The sequence below is a fragment of the Typopeltis vanoorti genome, chromosome 22 (assembly GCF_054136105.1).
Source record: "Typopeltis vanoorti isolate ZY-2024b chromosome 22, IOZ_Tvanoo_1.0, whole genome shotgun sequence".
Taxonomy (NCBI): Eukaryota; Metazoa; Arthropoda; class Arachnida; order Uropygi; family Thelyphonidae; genus Typopeltis; species Typopeltis vanoorti.
This window is the reverse complement of record NC_143570.1, coordinates 54,039,817-54,065,089: the sequence shown is the minus strand read 5'-3', so window position 1 is coordinate 54,065,089 and position 25,273 is coordinate 54,039,817. Positions and strand designations below refer to the sequence as shown.

Below are 25,273 nucleotides of genomic sequence, written 5' to 3'. Positions count from 1 at the left end.
GCATTTATTCCTAATTGTAGAGAGCGTTCTTGCACATTCTGAAGGAGAGGGAAAGCAGAATAGTGAAAAATAATTATTCTAGTGATGCGGCATTTCTGGTTGTAATTAGTTCGACGTTGTCCCTTCAATAGTCTACCTAAAGAAAATCTCGATCCCATTGAAAATTCTTCGCGTCCATTTGCAGAGAACACTGCCTTCTCTTAGACGTCTCTGGTTCCTAAAATGTAACGCACTTTCTGAAATAAAATTTACTTTATAAAATGAGCCAGACAAGATTTTTTTTGCCTTTGTTGGATATCAAATAGCGTAAATTTTGCTTATTCTATTAGGTAAAATGTGTTCTACCCAAGCCAGTTTTAAGTTACGATAGTTAGTGCTACATACCATGTATGTTAGTAATTGTAAAGCAATCTATGGGTATGGATTTCACATCCTAAAATACTAGAAAATCAACTAGTTTTACTACATTTAACGGTTCAGAGAATCGTTTGTGACTTAGTTTTATAATATTTATTTATATAGTTGAAAATGCGAGGTACTGACTTTGTATACAATATAATCTTTCTGGAGAAAGTAGGTTCACTTAAGTATAATTTTAATATTAATGTCTTCTTATTTTTTTTCAGGTGAAATTGCGAATACATTTCTGGGGAGCAGATGTCTCTTTGGGTGTTGATGAGAAAGAACTATTTCTCTTAATGAAGAAATAGAGGTGAGTGAGTGAACTTTTATACTATCTTATGACAATGCCTGTTGAAATGGAGTATTGTAGCAGAAGTTTTTCTTAGCTAATATATTTTGACAACCTAATTTAAATATGTGGTAATGAGGTAGACGAAATATAATTGCACTAACCTTAGACTTGGGTTTGAATCACATCTGGGTTGCTAAAAACTATTAAAAGGGTTTTTCTGCAAAGGCATATTAGTTTATCTCGTGAAGGATTTTCTTACATCTCAAAACAGGCAAACCAGTCGGAATATTGGTTTAATCATCTCGAATGTAATCAAACCCAAGTCGACTTCTTCTTCTTTTTTTTTTTTTTTGTAATTATCATGAGTTCACGCCATCGTTTATAGTTAGAAGGGATGCCATATTACTTCTTTCTGACATGCTTTTGAGGAAACACTCTTCCCACATACCCAACCTACGCAGTTCAGATCCTGTTTGTTTTGATAAATTCAATAAAAAAATAATAATAATATTCCTGAAACAAAATTCATTTAACACAGAAAACGTAATTTTTTGAATTGCAGGTTCGAAGCCCACTGTAGCTTGGATGATTTTGCAAATCTTTGAGTAGTGCATGATTTTCGGCGCCGATGAGCTAAAGGGAGACTCCAGCTTAATCTTGATAATACTAAATTTCATCTCTACAGCTGGGATCCCTTATTTCCTTTCCCTATGGTACTTAATCTGCTATAAATTTCTGAAATTTCTTGGGTGGAATTGCCACAATCAAATAAGTTTTCGGTTGAGCCCTCAAAATGCAGCGTTTTGGGCGTTATCTATTTATTCCTCTCAAGTATGCTTTTCTTGAAAGTTAAATGCAAGTTTATTTGTTTACATTCAATACTCTTCCTTTCCTTATTTCGATATTCTTTCTCCCCGTCGTCCCCTCCTGCATTCCAAGTGCAAGTTTTCTTTGATATTTTGGAGCAGTGTGCAGGTTAGCCTCAATTTTCTTAGGCCCTTACATATGAAGAGAGAGAGAGAGAGAGAGTTATTTCCCTTACATTCCCCAGACAAGATCATCTCATTTATAAAACGGCTTTTTATATTTCAGGCTCCGCCGTATGATTACGGATTCAGTGAAATTCAATTGCACCGAAACGAAAACGCAACAACAGTGCCCTACTCCTCCTCCTCCTCACAGAAGAAGGGAAAAGAAGAAAAAAAAAATGGAAATTGGCAATTATTGCCGACTGGGCGCAATCCGAAGTTGCAACGCTTAGCGTTACTTCGAGTAAATACGATATCAATAACTCCCCGTCTCTTTTAATCCATTATACGTGCTTCGTGTTATGTACAGTGACGCTTTGATAGGCTAATCAAGATGCGACATCCAGAGGGAAGGAAAGAAATAATAATGAACCTCATTCCCGTTTTAGTAAAGTTGGTAAAAACTTACGAGCTCATACAAGCAATATCTAGTACGTGCAGCACGGCCCTGCTGTTGTCATTCCGATTTTTATTTTTTCTTTCCTTTTTTTTTTTTTTCGAGTTAGATTTATCGTAATTTTTTACGTACAGTTCCTCCCCCCCCCTCCAGTTTCTTGTAAAAACATTGTAACCGCTTTGCATAGAACACGAAGTCTCAGTGAAACTAATTAAAATTAGTTTCAATTATTTCAGTGAAACTAACCTTTCGCGAACGGGATTAACATGAAAAAAAAAAAAAAAGATTTTATTTGAACTACTGACGTGATCTTGTTCTTCTTAAGTTGAAAAATATATCAGATCTTTTGTTATAGAAAAATTATTTATGAAGAATAAACAAATAACCCCCCCCCCCCAAATTCCAGCCACTTTACGTATTCCTAGTAAGGGGCTGAATTGTAGTTTTTGGTTTTCTTCAATAAATATTAAAGTAGTGAAATTTAAATGCCTATTCAATACTTGTCTGAAAACCAGGAGCAATCTCTTGAAAATAGTAACATGGAACGTCAGAACACTCTACGAGGCAGGCAAATTAGATAACCTACTCCAGGAATTAGAAGTGATGAAGGCCGATATTGCAGGTATCAGTGAAGTTAGGTGGACAGATACAGGCATAATAAGAAGAAAAAATCACACTATAATCTACTTTGGCAGTGACTTACATCTTAATGGAGTAGCGCTTGTCCTAAGTAATAGAATTGCAAAATCTCTACAGGGATATTGGCCCATAAATGACAGAATCATAACAGCCAAAATAACTGCACAACCATTCAACCTGTATATTATCCAAGCATATGCACCAACCCAAAATCATCCAGATGAAGAGTTGGAACAATTTTATGAAGACATCCAAACTGCAATCTCCAGTGCTAAGTCAGATGATGTTATCATACTGATGGGCGACCAAAATGCAAAAGTGGGCTCAGAAAAAATCACATTTTGCATGGGAAACCAAGGGTTTGGAATCAGAAATGAAAGAGGTGAAAGATTAATTCAATTCTGTGAAACCAATGACCTAATAATTGCCAACACACTGTTTAAACATCCTCCCAGAAGGCTATATACCTGGACAAGCCCTGGGTACATCTATAGAAACCAAATTGACTATATAATAAGAAGCAAAAGATTCTGAAATGCAATAACACAAACAAAAACATATCCTGGAGCAGACATAGGATCCGACCACAACCCAGTAGTTGCAAAAATCAAAATAAAACTTAAGATACCAAGCCAACCATTCATAAGAGAAACTTATACTATAGACTCACTTAACAACCAAGAAGTTAAAGACTTCTTTATAAAAGAATTCACAAAATCCCTTAACAAGTCTGACACCACAACTCACACAGAAAATAGAACGCCAGTTGATGAAATTAACATGAACCGGCAAACATTCAAGAATAGCATCAATGAAGCAGCCAAAAATACACTCCCACAATTAAAAAGGAATAAACCTTGGATGAATGAAAAAATACTGACGTTGATGGAACAAAGAAAAAAGTTAAAGAACAAACCTGAATATAAAAGCATAAATAAAAAAAGAATGCAGGAAAGCCAAAGAGGAATGGATTAAATATAAATGTATAGATATAGAAAACCTTGATAGAAAACACAGGAGCAGAGAAATGACAAGCAGGACAAATACAGCAAACCATGCAAGTGTCATTAGAGACTCAAGAGACCATATTCTAATGGATAAAAAAGAAATCATGGAAAGATGGATTGAATACACAAGGAAATTATATGAACAACAAAGAAATGATATTCCTGTACAGACTGATTTAGAAGGACCATCCATTTTACTCTGTGAAGTTGAAAATGCCGTCAGAAAACTAAAACCACATAAAGCTGCAGGAATAGATAACATCTTGGCAGAATGGTTGAGGGCTCTCGATGAAGGAGGACTGAAATTTCTAACAAAATTATGCAATAAAATATACGAGACTGGATTTCTACCCAAAGATATTAATCACTCAATTTTCGTTCCAATTCCCAAAAAAACAAAGGCTACAAGATGTGAAGAGTTGAGGACAATCAGCGTCATCAGTCAAGTATCAAAAGTCCTTCTATACGTTATCCTTGAAAGAAATAAACATAGAAATAAATGATACACAAAGTGGCTTAAAGGAAAATGTAGGTTCAAGAGAAGGTATTTTCAACGTCAGAACTGTCATAGAAAGATTTCTAGAAAAACAAAAAGATGTGTAGCTCTGCTTCATAGATTACAAAAAGGCATTCGACAATGTCCAACATGAACAATTAATTGAAATCCTTTCAAAAATAGGCATGGATGGAAAAGACATTAGGCTATTAACTAATCTTTACTGGGAACAGACTGCATCTTTGAGAATAAATAGAGAGACCTCAGAAGAATTACCAGTTCAGAAAGGTGTGAGACAAGGCTGTGTCTTTTCTCCGATTCTCTTTAACCTATACACAGAAGAAATATTTAATAAAATTAGTAACCTCAAAGGAATCACTGTAGGGGGAAGAAATATTAATAACCTAAGATATGCAGATGACACGGTTCTTCTAGCTGAAAACAAATGTGACCTCAAAACTCTTATAGATGAAACTTTCAAGTATAGCGAACAGTATAGCCTCAGTTTCTTGATAATTTCAAGAGAAAAGAAAATACCAAAAATATGCATCGATATAAAAGGAAATAAATTAGAACAGGTGCAAAAATACATATACCTCGGACACTTGATCACAGAGAATGGCAGGACAGAAGATGAAATTAGAAAAAGGATTGAAATCGCAAGGTCAACTTTCAACAATCATGATAGTAAAATCTACTAACATCTAGAGAATTAAATCTGAAAATAAGACTAAGAATCCCCAAATGCTATATATGGTCTACATCATTATATGGAGTAGAGACATGGACACTCTCCAATCTGAGTGTGAAAAAACTGGAGGCCTTTGAAATGTGGATGCTGCGAAGAATTATGAGAATATCATGGAAAGAAAAAAAGACAAATGAAGAGGTACTAGAGATGGCAGGCGTCAACAGGAGCCTGATGAAAGAAATTAAAAAGAGAAGAGTCAGATATTTTGGACATATTCTGAGACATAACTGCCTACAATGGACACTTCTCGAAGGAACTGTTGAGGGAAAGAGGAAGACAAAGACTGGAGTGGATGAAAAATATAGAAGACTGGACCTATCTCTCATATGAGGAATGCAGCAGAGAGGCGCAGAATAGGACATGGTGGAGACACATGATAGTCAATCTCCTGGAGGGAGAAGACACCTGTCAGGACAGGATTCAATACTAATATTTTCTTCTTATACCGTTTTGTATACTTTTAGCATTTTTTTTTTTTTTGATTTTCATTTGCATATTGCGAGACCAGGATTTCTCAGTTTAATCATTCGTGCTTGAAATTAAAAATTTATTTAAAAATCCATTGTCAGTCTTTCAACATCGATCGAGTCACTGCGGTCTTTTTTAACCTGGCAACTTGAAGTTTTCTTGCCATACTTATTGGGTGTTCTTCACTACTTAATGGATTCTTTACTTCGTCTCGTAGTATGCTCTTTCTTACGAGCTCTATACTTCGTGTCTTGGAAAGAAAAGTTAAAAGAACAACTATATACAGTATATACAGTATATGTCAGAGTTCACATTCACACAGCACTAAGTGCGCCTTTTATACCTAGTAATAACATGAAATATGGACGTTTTTATCTACCAACCGCTTGAATTACTCTCGGAGAATTGCGTTAACATATCTCGCTCGCTAGCTGTGTACTTTCTTAGAACGGAAATGTATGTGTTCCCTTAGCAAACAATTTCTAGCAATTAATATTTCATTCGAATGCTTAACTTGGGCTGAAATATTTCCTGTATACGTACTGTTATTGCTGTTAGGTAATCTGTTGTGTATTGCAGTATAAATATATGAACTGTATTGAATCGATGAATGTGACTGGTACATTGCAATAGACGGATGGTGACACAGAAGTGTCACTATCTGTCTATTGCAATGTTATAATATTCTGGATTATAATATTTGTTACCTGTTGGAAATAAACCTAGGGCGCCTACATAATCCTCAATAGGCAAGAGTGAAATCTGGAGAATGTATTCGACAAATAAACAACTATCAGAAAACTTCCCAGAATTTTTTTTTTATTTTTATTTTGGAAACACGAGTGTTATATTTATTCAAATATCTTTACTGAACTCTCCGTTCTAGAAAGAAACCAACAATATGACATGCCCAATTCTATCCTTCTCAGCCCGGAAATTACAAACAAAACGGGGGGGGGGGGGCATTGAGTTAAGACTGTAGTACCATCCCGTAATGGAAGGTGCCAGTAACGGCAGAATGAAAGGAAACAGACAATTCTCTCGGGTGTCATCTTCATTCCTTTTTTCTCTTTCCGGAGAAACATTGTCTGTGCTGTTCTACCGCACAATAAGAAAGAAATTCCTCGCGCTGGGAAGTACTTGGCTTCTTGAGAAATAAAGTAATGCAGGGCCGGTGCAGTAGTCTTTACCGAATTATTGCTGCCAGCTGTGTGGGAAATTATCTTATGAAAATGAATAGTTCGGATTAATTGAGTGGCCTTCTTTTGTCGTATACGCTGTAGTGAGATTAAGAGATTGGATTATGCTTATGTATGAAACATCCCGCGATAGGCTTGACATGAGTGTGTGGGAGGGAGGCGAGAAATAAGATATCCCATTATTGTTATTTAATGAATTTTAGATATCTTATCCTTCTATTCCAGTTTATACTCTGCAACCGCGTTTTCCTTACAAAAAAAAATAATAATAAAATATTCGGCCTGCTCGTACCTTGTGACGTCACACACACATGCTCATCGGAGGCGGAGTGTCCGTAGCCTGTTCTTGTGTGCTCATGACGTTCACTGTTGCCGACTTGTCAGGCAGGACCAGTTGCACGTGGGGAATGAGTAGGACAACAACAACGTTCTCTGCCGTACCGGTTTTCAGGTGTGTGGCTCAGTAGTAGCAGAACGTTGCCCATTCCGTTCACGAACGGCGGACTTACCGTCGTTTGCTGGGTGCTCCGCAGTTAAAAAGTTGGTTACGCGGTGTAAGGGGTCATTGGCGCTGCTAGTTCGGTGATCGCCACGGAAGGTGCGTTGTCCTGAAGGATATCGTGCAGTGTATTTCACTTGCTCGGGATTTCACTTTTTAGCCAAAAATACGACAAGAAAACGATGATTGCGATACTTCAGGTAAGTTGCTTTAAATTTGAATAATATTCATATTAAGGTAATAATAATCACGCCTATTTAATTTTGTTGTTTTCGTGATCATTAATTTTTTTTTGGGGGGGGATAATTAGAGTATTCCTAGGTAATGCATTTCAATCAGTAGCGAACTGTTCGCGATAACCTATTAAGCAATTCGATCAGCGAATCCGAATTGCTTAATCTTTGCAATCGGCATTAGCGTGTGTTTTAGTGAATAAAGAATGTTCGTGCGATCTGGATAGAATGATTGGTATTTAACACCAGTTTCTACATTCTGAATGAATTTGACAAAGTTCTATAGAAATTCATTCTCTTGTTTCTTTATCGAATAGATAACCTGCCAGAAATGTAGTTCATCCCATTCGGTACTTCCCGATTATTGAATTTTGTATTTTTACCACACATTGCACAACAATTCAATAGTGATCAAAATTTCGCATTTTAATCATTATTAAACTGCTATCTGTAAATAAGTTAGTCTATGCAAAAGCCAATTATGACTATAGTACTTTACTGAAAGAAATATACAGGCTTCATAATTGCTTCTCTGCAGCATAGTGTCATGTTCTGTCTCTGCATTACATACCGTATATTTTAAAGCAGTGGTTTCATGCTATTCACTGTTACATAATTCATTGAAATCAGATTATCAAATTATGTTATCCATATCAGATTATCCATATTAAAAATATGGATATTAGGGAAGGTACTTGCCATTGTTAGCATTGAGCAGAGCTCATCTAAGATGGTATGGCCACTTAAAGAGAATGTCAGATGAATGGTTAGCAGAAGTTTTTTTTTTCTAGGATGGCAGGGGGAAAAGACCCAGAACTAAGTGGATTGATATTCATCCAGTAAGACGTACCTTAGAAGACCGGTAATAAGATGTGAAGTAGGATAATGGAATTTGTCATGACTCCAATAACAGGTTGATTTAGAGGAAAATCGTCGATAGCATGATGGCAAATGTAAACCTTACATGCAGTACCATAATATCCTGCATTCTGTGGATACTTATGAAGCTGCTTATGATATCCGTTCATTTCAATTTTAATTATATTAGGGCCATTTAAATTTGGCTAACCCGTTAGTCTTGGTTCAATTGGACCATTGTAGGGACAAAATTAGGCGATACGAATTCTATCTACAATATATGCGCCAGAAATGGCTCCATAGTTCAGTTATTGCGTTGTTAATGAATAATACGACTGTACCAGAATGCTGCAGCGACATACCTTTTTTTTTTTTTTAATAATTGTCTGATAATTTTGTTGTGTTATTCGCATTATTTCATCTCCCGTTTACGCTTCTTGCCCGATGATCAGTTATGGCGAAGTAACTTTTGCAATCGTTCGGTATTCATAAATGGTAGTTCATATTTTTGCTAGCTCAGGGGTGGATACTTCTATATGCATGTCTCGGTGTACTGAGTTTTTTTTTTTTAACTGTGGCATAGCTTTTTTTTTATTTTAAATTTTATCTCTATTAGCTTCTGTAAATCCCGAGCAGATGGTGAATATGTGTAACGAATGCATAGTTTTGTATACAATATGAGCACTCAGAAGTGTATTTTGAAACATTAACTACTTAAATAGAGATATTATATCTCCTCTAAAACACATCGTATTTTTCATTCGAATTACCTTTACTCTGTCGAAACATTGCTTAACCAAGCCATCCGCTTGACATTTGAGGAAGTATTCACATTTGCAATCGTTCATCATTATACAACCGCTGCAAATTAATCAGTTGAATATTATCAAAACTTTAATAGTGATTTGTCGTTGTGACGTCGTATAAGCTACCAGTGACATAGATATAATTCTAATTAAAAATAGACTAAGAACACAAAGTATCTGAGAACATAAACTTACACATTTTAGAAATTTTTAAATAAAATACAAATCAAAGTGTGAGATTACGATACGGCATGCCTTGATAAAAATGAATGACATTTTTTGTCTCTTATGATAAGGAATGAGTTCATATTTTGAAGAATGAGAAACCAGAAAGAAGAAAGCCCGAAGATATGAAAGAAAGGAAGTGGGAAAACATTTGAGGAGGGTGTATAATGAAGTAGCAAGAGACTGTTTGGGTACTCAGAAAGGACAAAATAATGATTGGTTATCAAACAAGACCTGGAAACCCATAATAAGAAAGGCATAAAATTAAAACGCTGTTTGGAAATGCTAACTCTCAGAGAATTATGGATGTCCATTTTAGCAATTATAAAGTGAAGGATAAGTTAGTTAAAAAAAGATCTGAAAGAGAAGGTAAAAGAAATTATGCGGACAGAATGGCAGAAGAAGCAAAGAAATCTGCAGCATTAGGACACATCGGAAAAGTGTATGCGGCGGCATGGAAAATATGCCCTGAATAAAAGAAGCAAGTAAATACTATAATGGATACGAATGGTTTGCTCCTAACTAAAGAGGATAAGATTGTTGGAAGATCGAGATGATGAAAATCTCGTCACAGCGTTCTGTGACGAGATTTTCAATATAGAAAAGCGTAATAATTGATATGATTAGAAGTTCATGAAAAGCTTATAAGCATAAAACTAAATGTTAAACTAGAACCACTATCGAAGAAAAATTAAATAATGGCCATAGGCGAGATGATAAAAAGTTGAAAGGCATGCAGCAGTGATAATATAGTAATAAACATGCTTTAAATTGTTTATGTAAAAATTTGATAGACAGGATTCAAACGAAATAGAAAAAAATATGAACACATAAGCAAGTTAGTGTTTATAAGAGATAGTATAATATTTGTACCTTAACATTGAACAAAACATCGAATTTTGAAGCTCGTGATACCTAAATTTTATATATTTTTCCAAAGCATTTGACAGTATTGATAGAGACATTGTGGGTAATTATTGAAAGTGATGGAATACCTGGGAACCTCCATAATTCAGTTGGTTTTGATGAGGTCCTGGGGGTGGAAAGACTTGGGTTCGAATCCCGTCTATAACGCGATAACCCATTATAAGCGGTCTTTCACTTAAAGGTGAGTAGCAAGTGAAATATTAGGTGAAGGGATTTTCATCAATTCAATTCAGGCATAAAATACTCGCCCTTAGGGGATGCAGCAGAGGAGTGGCATACCGGCTGCATTAAAATGCCGTGACCGTTAATCAGAGGACTCTGCCCGTCTTACAGGTTGGAAGAAGTGAAAGGAATCGAATTCTTGACAAACATATGAGAATAATAAATAAATAAAGGAAGTCAAATCGTGTTATTACGCTGCAAACATAAGAACTGGTTTGAGATAAGGACTGGTGTAAGACAAGGTTGCACGATGTCTGGATTACGGTTTAACATAGTCATTGTTTAGATTATGAGGAAAGTTAGAGATACTGTAACTTACTGGTACCTGTAAGTTAAGGTACATGAAATAAGGAGAATTAAATGGAATCCTGTATCACAGCTGGAGGATCTAGATCATGCAGACGACATAATTTTGACGTCATCAAAATACACTGATATGTAAGCATAATCGGAAGAACTGCACAAAATAGCTGAAAAAAAGTTATTAAATACGAATAAAAAAAAATTCTTAAATTGAACAGTAAATCAAGAAGAAATTAATGGATTGGATATGTACTGTGAAAAGTCAAGAGAGAGAGAGAGATTCAGAGGTAGCTTTGACATAGGTCCTGTAAGGGGAAGGCTTAAACTAACTTGGCAGAGAATGACAGAAAATGAAAGAATGGCTGGTTGGGAGAGAACAGCATAATTAGTTTCACATGATAAAGGTAAATGAATCTCGGCCTTATATGCCATGGGACACGAAGGGATAAGTAGTATTTTTATTATTTTCTTAACTAAACGTAAGAAAATAATACGCCTTAATAAGATAAGATGCATTGGAATAAATAATGTAATATGTAGAAGTTTAGTTTTCAAGGTTTACTCACGATTGAAGCAGCGTTTAACTCGTAATTGTTTCGCATTTCCCAGATAATATTCCATTTGATGTCCTGTAACTTTCATCTTGGATTTCTTGCTTGCTGATTTACTAAATAAGCTCAAATTTGTCCAACCGATTTTTATTCCTCCCCAACCAATGGAATTGATGAAAATTCTAAACTTCCGTATGAAATTTAGGAGATAAAATTGTTATTGAAATATGTTGTAAATTACTTTATTTTGTCAAAAATAAAAGAAAGGAAAAGAAAGGCCTTTTGTAACAAAATAATAAAAATTGGAAATTTGAAACAAACTTTAAATGTTCGCCTACATGAGGTTGAGGATTATTAAGTCCTCCAGTAAAGTAAGAATAAATTGGAATTTTCACCCTTCCATCTCCAAAACTGAAAAAGTGGTTTGTCAAGAGGCAGAACAGGATACGGAAGTGTCTTCTACTTATACGTCGAATCATTTTTCTTAATGGAGCTAGTTTTTAAGACCACTTTTGTTCATGAAGCTAATGGATTTTTTACACCTGTTCTTGATTTGGCATTTGCTATGATGAAACATTATGGCTTAATTTTTGTTGCACGTTCAAATGTAAATATCATTAATAACACTATTAGATACACAATATTACAGGCACGCAATTACTGGGAGAGGTTATACGCGTACTATTAACAACAACAAGAACACGTATGACTCAATTCGAATTTGTCATGAAGTAAAACAACTTAATTTTCATATTTCAAAGATGCATAAAAGGAATGAGGACTCTTCTTTGATTGTTGATTCTCCGAATCCGTTGATTATGATCCGGCAAACCAAGGAATAATAGATAACCATTACGCATTTCAAGAACTGTTATAGCTCGTTTAGTCCTCAGAAGCAAATCGCAAGTCTCTTTAATGAACAATATGGCTTCTTTTTCCTGATGACTTATCGGAAATACTGCAACTGAAAATCCCTTATGTAAAGATGCTTCGCTTCGCGTATTAAAAGTGATTCGAGTTCAAGTCTTTTCAGCAATGGAAGGTCCATTTTGAGAATATGGCATGACATGATCATTGCTGTGTACGGTATCCGTAAATCTAATGGTGCAGCGAGTTATAAGTTGGACTCGAGAAAACGGCAGAGCATTTATAGTTAATTGCAAAAGCAGTACTTAATAAGCTTTTCCTTTAACAAGAATGCTACTGAAACCTACAAAATCGTTAGTGTGTCAAGATCAGCAATCCCTGAAGGCTTAGTAAAGGCATAAAGTTTAGCTCTTTTTTTTTAACGCTAGAAATTAAATTATTTGGGAAGAGGGAGCCGAGAATCACGATACGAATCCAAAATTTTCCACCATTTAAATCAGCTCTTCCCCTGTAATTGTGCAGCCAGTCAGGACATGTGTCTTTCGGCAAGGAGAGGTGGGGGAGATGATATGAAAGCTAGTATCGCAAAGCAGTGTTTTATGTCTGCGTTACAGTCGAGGTAGCTTCTCAACCACTTACCGTTCTCATGTTAAAGGGGTACTGAACTCGAAATGAGGTAGCCATTATTCTTCCTAGTTACATGAAGAATTTCATGACCACAGAATGCTATATGAATGAGGTAAGTATATAGTATGCGCATAGTGCAGCTCTCTGAATTAACAAGCCTCCCGTTTTGAAAATTCTGACACACAGAACAATAGAAAGTACCAATAAAACTATCCGTAAAATACTTGCAGTAGAAATGCAGAATGTGAAGTAATAAGCATGTAGGTCAAATGTATCCGTGTATAATTTCGTCAATTTCAAAATCATTGGTACATATCATAACTAATATTTGCATTCTCGGCTTTACTCTATGAACTGAAAGAGAACGATTCTTCAAATAAAATCTGGTACCAAAGTGAAAACATTTGTGCATCATCCTTGGCAGATAGTTCCAAGGGTAAGTAGTCGTTTAGTAACATTTATGCCAGTGTTTTGAGGTGAAGAAAAAAAATCGAGAAACTATTTTGATTTATTCGTTCGTGTTCCATTTTGTTATTCTTTCGGGAAACATTATTATGAATACTGGGTGTATCTAGAATACTGCGTAATGTCAGGAACTATTTGTGGAACATTCCTCTCAACTGTCTATCTGATCGGCATTTACTGACAAGTGGCTTAGTTTAAGATTTAGCCGAAGGCCTCAGCACGGTGCGCTGATAAATTTGTACAATTTCCAAGAATTGTTGAAATAAATTTGATTTCATAGATCCTATACAAGTTTAGAAAAGTGTCACTTTAAATAAAACAAAATGAAAAGGTGAGACAAACAGAAAACATACATATCAGTTCATCTGTCAAAATTTCTCCCGTTTATTGTCATTAACTAATAACTTAGTCAAGCAGTAGAACTTTTCTTTGCTGTGCAGTTTTGTTTTCCTCGAAATAGCTTGTTCTCTGATGCGTAGCAATAGTCTTTGACTGCTAAGAATCTAGTAAATATTATATCTTCGCTGGAAATCCGAATGTCATAGGGTTTCATTGCTTTCTATAAAACCACTTTTAAGGTTTCGTATCGATCTGCTTGAACCCGTTGCATGTATAATAGAAAGTTGAACGTCAAACAGTGTATCATGAACATTACATAAAAATAACCGTTCACTGTTGCTGAAGAGAATATTTCGAAGTTTGATATGCCTATGGGTATGGAGATATTAATTTCTTAATTTTCTAAATCATTAATGTGTACAGGTTATTACATAGTAATCAGTTCAAACGTTATTTGTGATCTTCCCCTCATTTTATAACTTTTGCAGTGTAGTATGAAACGACAGTAATAATAATATGTCTGTTATATTATTATTAATATAATAATAAAATTTCTGCCACATATTTTTCTGTAATATTATAAAACAAAACAATTTGTAGAAATTTTACTGCGATACCCGGACATTAATGATATATATTTCTGGCCATAATGCGATAAATTAGTGTTATGATTAGTAACAGGGATTAAAGTCCAAAAGAATATTTAGACTATTGGGTATTTTAAAGAATTTAATAAACTTAATATTTCTTTTTTAATAATTTAGATTCCCCACCCCCTGGTTGGAAAACTATTGACATATTCAAATTTTCCGGTCTGTTGTTATCCCTTAAGATAAATTTCTTTCGGGTAAGATCTTTCTGTTGCACAGTTAGCGATCTCATATGTACGTACAGTGTTTTTAATTGCAGATCGCTTCCCTAACTTCAGCCATAGAGAGGAAAATATTCCAAGAGTTCCGTCTTAGAGAAAATTTGCCCACTCATCCTTTGTCCATCGTCTCCCTGCACGATCATCTGGATGAATATTGCTCCCATTCATAACCTTGTCATCTACATGACATTGATTTCTTATATTGCTGCATCCACTGCCATTTAGTGGTTCTTGATGTTTCTACCATTGACTGCATTAAATCGTCTTGACCTCATGGATAATTGGTAGTAATACTTTACTGTCCCACCAAATGCTCTAAACCAATTTCTCTAACAGATGGATCATTTACATAAATGATCCATCTGTTAGAGAAATAGAAAACCAGTGACGAAAGAAGTTATGTTCGGCTTTAATCGATAATATTTATCTGATCTGTTATCATTTCAAACCGATAATTAAGTTGCTGTTAACCGGTGCTCTTTCACACCTTAGTTCTCTTATAGATGTCTTGGCAAAAAAAGCTACAGGAAATCCGTGCGAGGGCAATTAAATATTTAGGACAAGATTTTCGGAAGTCGGAGAGGCTGCAGAGATTGGGTAGGTATTATTATTTTTCCCCTTCTTTTGCAAGCTCTCCATCCTCCGTTCCCGGTGATATTAAAGCCTGTTGGCGGCCCGAATAATTCAGCTCCCAGTGACAGGATATTTGCAGCGGCCCTTCAACCTGTATTTAGTGAAAGATTAATAACCGTCAAGTTTGGCTCTTGCTGCTTGCTTCTGCTGATAGCATGTGCCAGCGACCTCGGGCAATCCATCGATGCTGTAATCAACCGAGCCACCGCGCAATGAAAGACCCCTTCGGCGAATTCCGTCCACAAAACTCGGACCTTGTCGTTTGACTCCTCCGATGCTGAGACATTATCAGACGGCAGCAAGTCACGGCTGTTGCGGCGGGTTTGAAAGAGGGGATGGGGGGGGGGAAGAAGAAAGGGAGAGCAAACGTGACATTTCTGCCACAGAAAACCACTTTCGAAGATACGTAAATGCGAAACAATTTCCGGAGTTATTATCTTTCAGTTGACAGCTCGTGCGTCCAAGTACCTCTGCTGACAAGGGACACTTTTGTAAATAAGCGTGGCATTTATTACCTCGTAATGTAGCATTCAGATTGTGATACGTCTAACTAGTCTAGTCGCATTTCCATGCTGACAGTTGCTCTGTCAGCGTATAGAAAATAAACTACGACAGGCGCCAATTGCTGCTATCAGAGGGCAGTCTCACATGTATCGGAAACGAGAAATGCAGTTTCAAAAATAGTGGATGAATATACAGGACCTAAGTCTTTTTTTGTGATTCCTAAGTGAATACTATCATTTTTTTAATTAAAAAAGTCTAATAAATAGGAGTGTAATGTATAAACGGGAATATGCATTTCTAATCAGTTATCGATATTCATTTGCTTCTCTAATCCCACAAGTAGTACCTTAATAATCATAATGGCCGGATTTGGTGCTGTGTAGGATACTCTGTATTAGTACACGATGGCTTTATCAATAGCAAAGGATTTTAGAGTACAATACTAGCTATACCGTTGCTAAATGGTTGATTATTTAGATATTTCAAGGAAAGTATTATGTATATTAGGAAAGCATATTATGTTTGTAAATTGCGTGGAATGAAAACTTTCTTTCGGAATAAAATCCAAGCAACATGAAGTGAGACTGGTTAGCTAGTCTCACGCGGAGGTTAATTCCGTCCTTGTCAGTCAGACATGTTCAAGAAAAGTGTGCCACCATGGACTGCGTTATAGAGTCGCTTGTTGTATGGAATTATTTTAAAAATTTGTTCTTGTCTATGTAAAAGCTGATTTACAATATGTTGATTAACTTTTATTTGTAATAAGTTATTTTCCAATTTCATAAAGTATCTAGGAAGTGTGGCACCGATCCTACATTGGAATTCGAAATATCTACCACCCCGAATCCCTTTTCAGAAGTAGGGTTCCCTCTAGCTCACTAAGGCATTAGATATGTATACTGACATTACGGATTTGTTATAAACATCATAAACTCTTTTGGAGCCTAAAACTGTCCGCAAATGTAGGACGTATGGTATTATCCATCCATCAGTGGTGGTAAGCATTCAAGTACAAGCAGGAACAAAATTTCATATCCTTGATCTGAATATTATTATTATTACGGGCAACTCTAAGGAGTCCTTAGACTCATCGAGAGAGGTCCTAAACATCATATCAAGAACAACTATTCGCATTCGCACAGTATCTATCATACTTTGCTTTGAACTTATTTTACAGTCATGGCACCCACAACCAACTCTGGTAGCTTATTCCACTCATTCACCACTCTCCAAGTAAAAAACCTAGTTCTAACACCCTTGCTAACTACGCTCTTGCTCAGTTTCCATAGATGGCCCCTAGTTCTCCAATTACCAGACCTGTTCTGAAAGATTTCGTCTGAATTAATCTTGTAAAAAACCTTAAGTAATTTGAATGTCTAAATCATATCACCCTTCTTCTGCCTATCGACCAATTTCTGTAACCCATAGATCTTCAACCTGCTTTCGTAAGGTTCATTCCATAGGCCAGGTATCATCTTGGTCACTCGCCTCTGGATCCTCTCTACCTCCTCCCCATCAAGAAGAAACCCAGGGGCCCAGATCTGGACACAGTAGTCAACATGGGGTCTTATCAAGGCTCGATAAAGAGGAACAATAACTTGCTTATCTCTGCTCGTCAAAGTATTCTTCAGTAACCAAGTGATCTGATGAGCTGATTTAGCCGCTTTTGTTATGTGTCACCTAAACTTCAACTCCCTATCCACCAACACACCCAAATCTCTGGCTTCGTCAACCTCCTGGAGTACAGTTCCAATATGATATGGTACTGCTGCCAATTTTTTCACCCCAAAATGCATAAACTTACACTTTGCTACATTAAAATGACATTCGTTCTCATTAGTCTGGCAATCTATTCAAATCATCCTGCAAAATTTTGATATCATGTGCATTCACTATTGCTCTACCCAACTTGGCATCATCAGCAAATAAATGAAGAGTTCCTCTCAGATCCTTTCCCATATCATTAATGAACAAATTAAATAGCAGTGGTCCAAGAACAGAACCCTGCGGCACACCACTAGTAACAAGCCTTCTTTTGGACTCCACTCCTGAATTAACTACTCTCTGATATCTCTCCATCAACCACCCTCCTATCCATCTCACCAACCCTTTTACTGATTAGAATTCTATGTGGTATCCTGTCAAAGGCCGTAGCAACATCTATCAGTATCACTGTAAATCTATTACCCTTATCCAGTTCAACCGTCATTGTATTATAAAACGTGAGCGAGTTACTGAGGCATGATCTACCCTTCACAAAACCATGCTGTCCTTCATACAGTATCCCATTTTCATCTATCCATTCTTGTATTTTGCTCTTGACTGATATCTCCAAAACCTTGACTATTCCTGATATGTTGATCGGTCGGTAATTTGCAACAGCAGTCTTGGAACCTCCTTTATGCAATGGAATTATTTTCCCTTCGGGACTAATCCAGAGCTGAGACTTAAATTAAACAATATGGTCAAGGGAACTGACAATTCCTTTGCCGCTTCACGTAAGACTTGACCTGGTATACCATCCAACCCCACATATGTATTTACATTAAGGTTCTATAATATACTATTCACCTCCATTTCATTTACTTGTATCGGCCATTCGTTCTCTCATTCCTGCAATATCACAGCTTGGATGATATACTGTTGCAATGTGTTCGCTTAGTAATTCTACTATTTCGTCTGATTCAGTTACCCCCTGCCATTGGCATTCCTTAGAATCACTTTGCCCTATACATTTTTTCTTTTACTTGCAGCATATCGAAAGAACTGTTTGGGATATTAAGGACTATTTCAGTTAGGATAACGAATATTGAAGCTAAAATATAGAAACTCGTATTGCTCTAATTTTGAATAATAAAAAATACACTCTACCATAAAAATAAAACAGAAATAGATAAATATGTAGCCTCATAATATATGAAAACTGCAGCTGTCAATAGTTCCAGTTGTTAAGTGGGAAACAAGTTCAGCTTGTTTCTTGATGTTGAAGAATTTACAACCGCACGTAATAGTGAAGATCGGCACAGTGACAAATTTCTGTGGTCGAAATTATGAAGTATAGTGAAGAAAATAAGAACTCGCAAACAGAAATTGATTTTGTTATGGCGATCACGCTCTGAACAGATTTCCTGTTCTTTATTTGTATAAAACAGTAAAGCCTTGGTCCAGCGTTCCTCCTTGAACCATTATTTGCGCAACTTCAAAATGTTGAATGATTAAATGAATATCCAAAAGTATTTTAATATATTCATAACAGATACTACACGTTAATCTGTTCTTTCCTTTCATTTTTTTCATTCTTTGTTATTCTTTTCCGGTGCTCTTCACTAGTGCATTGAATTCTCTGTCAAAAGTTCTTTCTTCACAAGAAAGCCTTAACAACTTCCATACGTAAGTAATGTCCTTAGGTAATATCCACCCTCGACCTGCCAAAATTATATTTCATCCTACATTTCACGGAAAGGAAGACAGAATATCGATTAGGGATTATTTACAAAATACCTGTGTTGCTCAGGGAAATCTGATGTGGGAGAAGACAGGTGATGACTGTGTCGACATGCAACACTGTGGGGTTGACATTTCTGAAGATCATGCGCATCATAAGATAGCCATTGAAATATGGAGAGATGCAGCGACCTGCATCGGAATTGATGCGCAACAGTCGCATGTTCGCTAAACAAAACGTGTGTGTGGAGATAATCATCTACCAGAAATTTAAAAATAAATAAATGGATGCGTGAAAAGTGAAACTACATATATCAAGAATAGTTTACTTCTTCAGCTTAAATTCTAAACTTCAAACATTTTTTTTTTAAATCCTTGTTTTGGTCATGTTTATGGAAAATCAGGCTATGGTGATTTTGAATTGTGCAGCCCTAGCAACTAAGTTAACTTAGTTGCTAGGGCTGCCACTAACTAAGTCTACGAGGGTACAGTATTATGTATGTAAACTGCATGTGTTCTTCTGGCCAGTTTGCCTGTTTTTAGGAATAAAAAATTCGAGTTTCTAGAAGGGAAGGAAGAAGTCCTTCTGTGGATGTACAGGATGTCCCAAAATTCACGCAAGATATAATAGAAAACACAGGTTTTTAATTAAAAATTGTAATTTCTTATTGATTCATAAAGTATACAGTATAGGGTTATGCATGGAATAGCATATCGGGTAAATGGCCTCCACGGCTTTGCTGGTACATACGCACTCTTTTGTCAAAATTTTCCATGACCGTTTTGCATAAATGTGGCTGAATTTCGTTGATACAGCGCTCAATTTCTTCCTTCAAGGCGTGGGTGGTCGTGGGCTTGTTGGCATAAACCTTAGACTTCAAAAAACCCCAAAGAAAAAAGTCCAACGGCGGTAAGTCACATGATCTGGGCGGCCAATTCTGATCACCAAAACGGGAAATTACACGACCAGGAAATGACTCATGCAGTAATTGAATTGTTTCTCTGGCTGTATGGCATGCGGCACCGTCTTGTTGAAACCACATGTCGTCCACATCCATATCTTGCAATTGAGGCACAAAAAACTGGCTTATCATGTCGCGAAAGCGAGCACCATTAACTGTTATTGCCTTACCAGCCGCATTTTCGAAGAAGAATGGATCGATGATGCCTCCAGCCCAAAATCCGCACCAAACAGTGACACGTTGTGGATGCATTGTTTCTCAACAATCACTCGTGGATTTTCTGAACCCCAAATGCGACAATTTTGTCGATTAACGAAGCCATCAAGATGAAAATGAGTCTCATCGCTGAAGATGATTTTGTTTGAAAAATAAGCATCCACTTGTTGTTGTTCCATAATCCATTCAACGAACTCTCTTCGCTGTGTGTGGTCAGTAGGCTTCAGTTCTTGAGTCAATTGAACTTTGTAAGCATAAAGATGCAATTCTTTCGTGAAAATACGCTGTAGAGAGCTTCTCAAAATGCCCAATTGAAGACCACGGTGCCGAATTGATATTCCTGGACTCTCAGCAACACTCTCACGAACTGCTTCGATGTTTTCTGTTGAACGACTTGTTGAAGGACGGCCAGAGTGTATAAGATCACTAATTTATCCAGTCAGTTTCCTTGAATTTTTAAATTAATCTTTTCACAGTTGATGAAGTTAAATCACTATTCCGACCATATTTTGTACGAAAATTGCGAACTGTAGCTGCCAAACCTTCTTTATTTTTAAAATATTGCTCAACAATGAAAATGCGTTGTTCTTTCGTGTAGCGCTCCATTTTTAATAACCCTGAACTGTCAGCTATCACGCTGTCTTTTTTTTTTTCTCGTTGGCAACATTTTACCGCACAAATGGCGCTAAATTTAAATCTTGCGTGAATTTTGGGACACCCTTTAGAAGCCAGCTTATAACATGGAGATTCTGTAGCTTACTGGATATGAACTATGTCCTTTCAGTTGTAAAGACTTGAGTACAAATCCCCTCTGGAATGCTAGGAATCTTTTATAAACTCTTTTCAGCTGAAGACGAGGTAGCCTGTCTAATAGGGTTGTGGAAGATTTTCCCCTCTGGGAAACTCGAATTTTTAATTCCGCAGACCCCAGAAAACACGCAGTTTACAGATAAAATATATTCGATAGACATAATACAAAGACGGTAGCCATTGATACTTGGCAGGTCATAGGTGGTAGTTATCAATGATGAAAATGTGCCGTGGATGGATGTACAATAATGAACGATGTCGTATTTTTGATGTAGTATTTATTGGTATTTGGCGACTAGAATGGAAAAGCATACCGTTTCGTTTGATTACGAATTTCAAACCTTTCGTGAAGACACTACTCCTCGGTTTGCGACTTCGAATATAGTTTATTATGCTAGAGATCTTCGTAAGGTATTGTTAACAGAAAATTAGTTAGAATAACTTATCTTTACACAATGAAGGTGATACTTGTCGGAGAAGACACGTAATTTTCCCGTATAATATATGCCTGAAAATGTGTCTTATAGCCTTAGTTGCTTCTGCCAACGAATCAGGTCAAAATCAAATACTCAGTATCAGATAAAAATGTTGGAGGGTTTTGCCTACTCCATATTTATAATTGTTAGAGTGTTTTGCCTACTCCATACTTATAACATGGAGATTCTGTTGTTGACTGGATATGAACTATGTCCTTTCAGTTGAAAAGACTTGAGTACAAATCCCATCTGGAATGCTAGGAATCTTTTATAAACTCTTTTCAGCTGAGGACGAGGTAGCATGTCTCATAGGGTTGTGGAAGATTTTCCCTCTGGGAAACTCGAATTTTTAATTCTGCAGACCATACAGAAAACACGCAGTTTACAGATAAAATATATTCGATAGACATAATAATACAAAGACATAATTCAAACCTTTCGTGAAGACACTACTCCTCGGTTTGCGACTTCGAATATAGTTTATTATGCTAGAGATCTTTGTAAGGTATTGTTAACAGAAAATTAGTTAGAATAACTTGTCTTTACACAATGACGGTGAAACTTGTCGGAGAAGACACGCAATTTTCCCGTCTAATATATGCCTGAAAATGTGCGAATCAGGTCAAAATCAAATACTCAGTATCAGATAAAAATGTTGGAGGGTTTTGCCTACTCCATATTTTTGTACATTGAAAAAATAAACTGTATTTAAATTTTTTAGAACAGTGTTTTAATTGGTAATCAGTGTTCGCAGTCACGTATCTTTTGCTGGATTCGGCTAAAAGATAGTTTTATGGACTCATACGGCAATGGCAAAATTTTCATACACAAAAACTCCAGATTTTGCATCTCGTAAAACATACAAACTAACTATGGAAGAGTTTGTCTCAAAGTTAGTTGTTATTAATGTTAACAGCCAACCAATCTTTGTTTTAAATATTATGGTGTCGGCTTGGTTGTCTGAGTTCGAACGGACTTGAAGTTTGGGTCGTTCTGCTCTGACCCGGTTAATGTCCAAGATATTAATATTTTATTTCCTTTCTTTGGTAAAATATTTTCATTCGTTCCATTTGTTAAGTTCACTTATTAAAGAATGTGCCTTTAACCGTCTATGATAATTCTCATTGACATAAACGCATAATAGTTCCTGAGTGTATTCAGGCTTCAGCGTAGCCTATTTTTCACTTGACATTAGAATGTTTGCAGAGTAAAATATTTTAATTGATTAGTTTAAAGCATGTGGATGACTATTTAGCCCTGATTTCAAGTTTTTGAATTTTAGTTATTTTTTAAAAAATTTTTTATTTTAGTTTTAGGTAAGATAGAAACATCATTATCCGATTTAAGACCATTTCCCATATTATTGGAGGCCTGAAGTGGCTTAAAAAGCTCCATGCTTTCCTCTAATGTAGGGTTTCCGTTTTCGGACTATGAAAAAAATTAAAAATATACAAAGTATGTATAAAATCAATAAAATAAAGAGGAAAAACTACTCAGTCCGCATAACTATAAATCCTACCGTTATTTTACGTTGCTCTAACCTCTATGACGATGATTCATTTATTTTCTTTTGCCACTTTTTTCGATTTATTTTCTTTGGCATACACACGTTTCCTCCTTCTTTACTTCTATAGATAAAACTGCTTAACATTAATTTTTGAAATGTCGGTTATTAATTGCTTAAATAATTACACTACTTTAATGCGATAAAATCCAAGGTAATAGTTGAAATATTTTTTAAATATTTGTCAAATAGTTATTGATATTAGTATAATGCTTTTACGTTACTTTTATGATATTACGTTCATTTATTGTGTTTTCTACCTTATCATATGTCAGTTTTCAGCCACGCTTGAACACCTTGCTGAATTAATGGTATGGTCCGAACACTCTTCAAGCACCTGCCATAACAGCCAACCAATGCATGGCATATTATAAGAGTTAAACAGACTATTCTGCTTTCAGATATTGCGTCAGATAACATACCACCTGTCGTACGACTTCCGATTTTTGTCAGTGTCACTACATACTAAGGCAACGTATCCCTCCTGGTTTGATGTCACGCTAGCTGTCTACTTGTACACTGAAAATACAACCAACATGGCTTTTGGCAAGGGCGTTAAATACGACAACGTGTTAAATGTGGATTTACACACTTTTTTATTATTGCTGTGAGGATTTCTAGTAGTAGGTTATTATTATTCCTATTGAGATGTTCTTTGAAATCAATTCGCCACAAGGTTCTTTTGGATGTACCTATTTTCAGCGGATCTGTTGTTATTCAAAATATTCACTTGTTTTTAAACACACGTGCGCTCTGTACGCCGATTTCTAGTCTGGGTCTACGCTCATTTTGAATAGGTCACATTTTCCGGATCGTACATGATTAGAATACAGAAACGATGACCAGAATTATGATTCCAGTTTTTTTTCTTGAAATAAATAAATTCAAAAATACTGCCATCTTAAACTTGTCCCACTCTATTCAGATCAAGCTCATCGTCATTACTAAGAAAACAGCGAGTGAAACCTCCGTTTGCATTTAATAATAACGAGAAACTTATGTTGATTCATAGGATCCATTCACGCATTTACCTTGTAACCTTTAGAACAATTCGCTGTCGAAATATAGTATAAAAATAGATTTTTGTATAGCAGTTTTAAGTTGCATTCAGCTGATGCTAGAAGTTTTTTGTCTAATATGTAAAAGGCGAAGTAAAATGCTATGGGTTCACTGAATGCCTAGTAGTTCTGAGTAAATTGAAGCACACCAAGCGTTACAGTCCAAAATAATAAACTTTCAGTTTATTATTTTAGGCTGTTTAAGACTAATGGGGCTTGAATTATTTTGCTGTGATTTTGATGCTATGTGACCAGAGCGACTCATTTGATAATGCATCAAAAATGGCTTAAGATTTATTTCAGAACTTCTCAGCATTAAACTCAATACTTTCCTCACAAATAGTGTGTGCAAGCTACTTACGTTTTTTGATGAAATATTTGAGTTCTTAATAGTTTTTCAGTTTATTCGATGTCTGATCTACAGGATCTCCAAAAAAAAATTTGCGATCATGTAGATGAAGCATTGCTAAACTAAGAAAAATATTCGATCAAGCAGATTTGAAGCGTCTATCAGAATAGCTACGTAAAAAATATAGCATAGTAACTGTATGCACATTGCATTCAGCCACTATGCGACATATTTCACGGAGTAACTCTGACAGGCTTTTCAAAGAAGCAGTGGAGTTGCTTAGGACTCCCTTTAATCCAAATAAAAATAAAGAAATAAAAAAATAAAGAAAAATTAGTGCTAAACAACATTAAAACACTACCACAGTGATTTCAACGTTGGATAGCATTCTGTATTGAAGAAATTTTCTAAAAAATCAATAGGTAGTTTACAGGTGCATAGTCATCACGTATTATAAACTTATATTAATGAAGTACATTCCTTGCATGTAGAAAGGCTTGTGAACGGATTTGTGAAGTTTAGTAACATTATCTGGAAAACTTCCAGGCATTCAAAGCAACTAAACTTGTGCATTGGATTATATTAAGTTCTGTTAGCCAATTCTGAAGTGAGGACCTGTATGTTAAATTATGTATCAGGTCAAGAAATAATTTTAAATAAAATAATTGATTCCTTTTGTAATACAAACTCGTGCAGTTGCATCAACTCACTTGAAATCACTTCAGCGTAATTCTTGCATATTTATTTCTTAAATTGCAGTCGGATATTATTAATATGAACAATAA

General features: G+C 35.9%; 1 protein-coding gene across 7 annotated transcripts in view; it reads left to right on the top strand.

The window, feature by feature from the left end:
• LOC150094422 (tyrosine-protein phosphatase Lar-like) overlaps positions 1 to 25,273 on the top strand; it is a 1,380,317-nt gene that overhangs the window by 151,009 nt on the left and 1,204,035 nt on the right. For all 7 annotated transcript variants that reach the window (XM_090412197.1, XM_090412199.1, XM_090412204.1 and 4 more), the window contains exon 2: positions 627 to 712. The gene's annotated coding sequence lies outside the window, so the exon portion shown is untranslated. The remainder of the gene's footprint in view (positions 1 to 626; positions 713 to 25,273) is intronic.